This window comes from Budorcas taxicolor, chromosome 12 (genome assembly GCF_023091745.1).
Source record: "Budorcas taxicolor isolate Tak-1 chromosome 12, Takin1.1, whole genome shotgun sequence".
Lineage (NCBI taxonomy): Eukaryota > Metazoa > Chordata > Mammalia > Artiodactyla > Bovidae > Budorcas > Budorcas taxicolor.
This window is the reverse complement of record NC_068921.1, coordinates 29,854,346-29,860,274: the sequence shown is the minus strand read 5'-3', so window position 1 is coordinate 29,860,274 and position 5,929 is coordinate 29,854,346.

Here is a 5,929-nt window from a genome sequence, read left to right as displayed (position 1 = left end):
GCCGTCCCCTTCTCCTCCCACCTTCAATCTTTCCCAACATCAGGGTCTTTCCCAATGAGTGGGTTCTTCTCATCAGGTGGCAAAAGTACTGGAGTTTCAGCTTCAGCATCAGTCCTTCCAGTGAATATTCAGGACTGATTTCCTTTAGGATTGATTGGTTGGATCTCCTTGCAGTCCAAGGGACTCTCAAGAGTCTTCTCCGACACCACAGTTCAAAGCATGAATTCTTCAGCACTCAGCTTCTTTATAGTCCAACTCTCACATCCACACTTGACTACTAGAGAAACCATAGCTTTGACTAGATGGACCTTTGTCGGTCAAGTAATATCTCTGCTTTTTAATATGCTGTCTAGGTTGGTCATAGCTTTTCTTTGAAGGAGCAAGCATTTTTTAATTTCATGGCTGCAGTCACCATCTGCAGTGATTTTGGAGCCCCCCAAAATAAAGTTTCCCCATCTATTTGCCATGAAGTGATGGCTGGAGGAAGTACAAGCTGGAATCAAGATTGCCGGGAGAAATATCAATAACCTCAGAGGCAGATGACACCACCCTTGTGGCAGAAAGTGAAGAACTAAAGAGCCTCTTGAAAGTGAAAGAAGAGAGTGAAAAAGTTGGCTTAAAGCTCAACATTCAGAAAATGAAGATCATGGCATCTGGTCCCATCACTTCATGGGAAATAGATGGGGAAACAGTGAAAACAGTGGCTGACTTTATTTTTCTGGGCTCCAAAATCACTGCAGATGGTGATTGCAGCCATGAAATTAAAAGACGCTTACTCCTTGGAAGGAAAGTTATGACCAACCTAGACAGCATATTAAAAAGCAGAGACATTACTTTGTCAACAAAGTTCTGTCTAGTCAAGGCTATAGTTTTTCCAGTGGTCATGTATGGATGTGGAAGTTTGACTATAGAGAAAGCTGAGCACCAAAAATTGATGCTTTGGAACTATGGTGTTGGACAAGACTTTTGAGAATCCCTTGGACTGCAAGGAGATCCAACCAGTCCATCCTAAAGGAGATCAGTCCTGGGAAAGGGACGACAGAGGATGAGATGGCTGGATGGTATCACCGACTCAATGGACACGGGTCTGGGTGGACTCCGGCAGTTGGTGATGGAGAGCGAGGCCTGGTGTGCTGTGATTCATGGGGTCACAAAGAGTCGGACATGACTGAGTGACTGAACTGAACTGTTGGGACCAGATGCCATGGTCTTAGTTTTCTGAATGTTGTTGAGTTTTAAGCCAACTTTTTCACTCACCTCTTTCACTTTCATCAAGAGGCTCTTTAGTTCTTCTTCCCTTTCTACCATAAGGGTGGTGTCATCTGCATATCTGAGGTTATTGATATTTCTCCCAGCAACCTTGATTCCAGCTTGTGCTTCATCCAGCCTGGTATTTCGTATGATGTACTCTGCACTAGGGAAGCCCAACTGCCTTCTAACTCAGTTGGAGTCAGGACTCAGTACAGAGAGGGTTTTTTCCTGATTCTCTGCACTTTACTTATTTTTAATAATAAAGGACAAAACCATATTTGTAGGAAATGTCTGGGATGGAGGATGTGTTTGTACAGAAGTTGTTGGGGTGAGGGGTGGTAAACATCTATAGCCAGTGAGAAAAGGCTAAGTACAGAAACACATAAATGGATAAACACATCAGTTTATCCTTCAAATACAGCATTAATGATCAGAAAATGAAACTTCTAGTTCTTAGGGCTGAGATGTCAGTTATCACATAGGATGGCTCACAGTCCGGTGGTCCTTCAGTTCATACATTACAGTCATCTGGATGCCTCGTTCCCATCCAGATCAATTCAGTCAGAATCTCTGAGTGTGGGTTTACATTTTTATAAGCCCCTGAGAAATTCTGAAACACAGCCAGTGTTGTGAATCACTATTTCTAATATAATGGTCAAAGAAAAGGCAAGCTTGTTTCTTGTTCCTCAAAGGAACAATTGCAATTGTCAAACAAAAGCATTCAGTAAATAATTCCTCGCCTCCTTCTGATGCACTGATATTTTACTTTTTTTTTCTCTAGGAAAGATTCTGATCTTGTTCAGGTTTGAAAACACCAGATTAAGAATATTTATTTAGTAAAGAAAAGCTGTAGTGTTTCATTTAAGTACAGGTTGGAAAACTGGGTACAGCCTGGTGAAAACACAGCAAATCCTAACATGACTGACCTTTACGGGTAATTTCAGAGAAAAGATTTGGAGAACTCACATTTAGAGTCTTCAGTGAGGATGAAGGTATGTTTTGACAGTGCTGATCAACTTCTCGGCCTGGATAAGTGCATGTTATGGTGACTCTACTACCACATACAGAAGAACGTGGGCTTTGGAGTCTGTCAGTTCTGATTAATCCTTTAACTTGGTCAGATGATCCTTCACCTCATTTTCCCACCAATAAAAGAGTTGAGAGAATTATCATGACCCCTGAGGAAGAGCACAGAGCCGGCTCACTAGAATGCATTCAGTAAGTGTCAGCATACTTCCTTCTCTTTGTGTAGGATTTTGAAGTCCAAAGCCACTTTCCCTAGAGCTGAAGTCCTCAAGGGACAGGGTCATTTGTGGTTGTCTCAACAAGGGCTTCCAGTGGGTAGAGGGCAGGGATGCTGTTAAACATGCTTCCCCATTCAGGGTGGCCCCCACGACAAAGAACTACCCAGCTCATACAAACCGCTGTGCATAATAAACAAGCAGAATACATGGTACAGCATAGGGAATATAGCCAAAATGTCGCAGCCTTAAATGGAATATGAGGTGATTGTGTGTTCAGTCATGCCTGACTCTTTGCAACCCCATGGACTGTAGCCTGCCAGGCTCCTCTGTCCATAGCGTTTTCGGGCACGAATACTGGAATAGGTTGCCATTTCCTTCTCCAGGGGATCTTCCTCACCCAGGGATCGAACCCACGTCTCCTGCATTGGCAGGTGGACTCTTCCAACACTGCATCACCTGGGAAGCCCCAGGATAAATGGAGTATAATCTATAAACATTTTGAATCACTATGTTGAACACCTGAAACTAATCCTGTAAATCAACTGTACTTTAAAAATTCAAGTTAAAAAGTCCACGATGAACAAAATATCCAATTTTTACATAAAAACAAGTGGGGTGTTAAATTTTTTAAAAATTACTCAGATTAAAATATCAATAGAGCTGAGGCTGAAAGACCCTGCCTTAGAGGAATCCACATCAGAAACAGACTCTAGATTTGGATGAGGAAATGGAGATTCAGAAAACTTACACAATCTGCCTAAAAACCACAGTGCTGGAGCCAGTGGGGGTGGGAGCAGAAGTTCAGATTCTCGGATGAAAAACCAAATCTTTTCCTACCCCCCAAATGTGTTCTTTCCACTATACTACCACTAGTCCTTCCGCAGAAAAATTAAGGGGCCCATGTTTTACTACAGTTCTAGGAAAGTAAAACCACCAGTGACCAGCAAAGCTAAATTTATCCTAAAGTTTTCAGTTATACTGCACATGCTTATATTGTTCAAAGACCACATGCAGACTCAAAAATAACTGCGCTCAGTTGCTTACGTTGCGATCCCACGGACTGTAGCCCACCAGGTTCCTCTGTCCATGGGATTCTCCAGGCAAGATTACTGGAGTGGGTTGCCATTTCCTCCTCCAGGGGATCTTCCAGACCCAGGGATCGAACCTGAGTGTCTCATGTCTCCTGCATTGGCAGGCACGTTCTTTACCACTAGTTGTCTTTCAGCAAGCACCCAGGGCTGGTAAAAATTAGACCACAACAAAGCCATTGCACACAGCAATAGCATAGGGAAGCTCTCAGCATCCTGCCCACTAGGAGAAAACCAATCTCTCCAAACATTGACTCAGTGTTCCCCATAAAACTATGACACGACTGTTTTGTGCTGATTACATAAAGTAAGATATTCCCCCACAGCAAACACAAGCAAGACAGAAGTCTGCATATAAATTGACAAAGTGGTTAACATCAAACAAAATTTCTCAAAAGCTGCTGATAAAAGTGAGTGGTCGTTGATCACGTTAACTGAATGTGAAATGTATTTTTACTTTCAGAAAGTAACTGTCCACAGGCTACTTCGTAGAGGGATATATTACATTTCTTTTCGATAAGGAATCAAGGACAATGGAAATCAAGTCAGTTTTGGGGACATTACCCAAGAAAGCAAGTTAATTGTGGCTTTACCAGTGTTTAAGATGAACCAGATTCAACGTCCAAAGTTCAACTCCTAGAATGACTAGACGTTTCCAGAAACAGTCCTAAAGTGACAATCTAAAGGAAAATTATAAAATCTACTCCTTTGTTAAACAGAACATTTATCCAAACTGATCTAGGTCCTGGGGATTCTAGGTGATTACTAGTTATGCTACTAACAAGTACTCAAAATAGTCAACGTGACAATGTGTTCTCCCCAGTCAAAAATGTGGTTCTGAGGCCTGCAAACTGTAGCAAGTTGAGCCATTTTTCTGAGATTCTGCTTCATATTTATAGAAAAGTGATGCTACAGAAAATTTCTGACCATTTACACTGGGTAGGTACTTTCTCCATTATCACCAGGCGCTATTTGGGGACAGAAGAAAAAAATTTTTTCATTCATACTTTAAAAAATCTTTGTTTTTATGAGTTTCTTGATTGTACACAGCATTGTGTTCACCTCTCAATGGGTAAATATATACCCACTGAATGTATGTTACCATGCAGTAAGAGAACATAAGAAAAACCATGGAAAGCCATAGATTACATATAAATGTAAGGTTCCAGATGGCAAGACTTAAGATACTACAAAGTGGTAAAATGCTGGAGAATGGTTAAGATCCTTATGAAAGAAAGTGAAAGTGTTAGCCGCTTAGTCATGTTCAACTCTTTGGGACCCCATGGACCGTAGCCCACCAGGCTCCACTATCCATGGGATTCTCCAGACAAGAAAACTGGAGTGGGTTGCTTTATCCCACTTCTCCAGGGGATCTTCCTGACCTAGGGACTGAACCCAGGTCTCCTGCATTGCAGGCAGATTCTTTACCATCTGTGCCACAAGGAAGATTAAGAATACTTCATGCAAAAACTGATGTTTAAACATTACAAATGAGAAATTAGTGTTTCCATGCATGAAACACTAATGAGCATTTTGAGTGTGAAAGTTATCACTACACAAATGAAGACATGTCACTTACGGTAGAAAGGCTGTCCTGAGTGCAGGCTTTACACTCTGATCAACTTCCTACGTGATCTTGTAAATTTACCTCGTGGGTGGCAACAGGTAGATGAGGGAGGGGACTGCTGCACACTGGTGTGCAGTGTGGTTGTGTTATCCATCCTAAGTACACAGGCCTTCTCCCTACCCAACCCTCAACACAGCCTGTTTTGTCCTAAGTTTCACTGCAGCATTGTTTAGTCTATGATAAAGCCCACCCATACTGGAACCAGTTAAAATATTTTTATGTATGTATCTTTTTATAATGGGACTCAGTATTACTAACAGTGAAGTGGTTTACACCTGACCGAGAACTTCCCTGGTGGCCCAGAAGTTAATAAGACTCTGTTTCCAACGTAGGGGGTGTAGGTTCGATCCTTGGTCAGGGAACTAGCTCCCACATGGCACATGGCCAGTCCAGAAGAGTATATTGAACACCTAACCATTTTTTCCAAATCCTCTGATACACAGAGTTTTAAAAGACACACACCACTTTCAGCAGAGAAAGGCTGGAAGAATAACCATACAAGTTTGTTTTTCTGGGTGGTAGATGAGTTATATTTAACTCTATAGTTTTAAAAATTTCTAATCAGTATATGCTACTTTTTATCAGGGTGGGGATCATTCTCATTTACAAAAGCAACAGCATATGTAGGAAACAGCAAAGAAGTTGGATTTTCACAGTTTATGTCATGCTGCCCCCATCCCATTTTTAAATTAGTGACAAAGCTGTTTAGAAATGACACC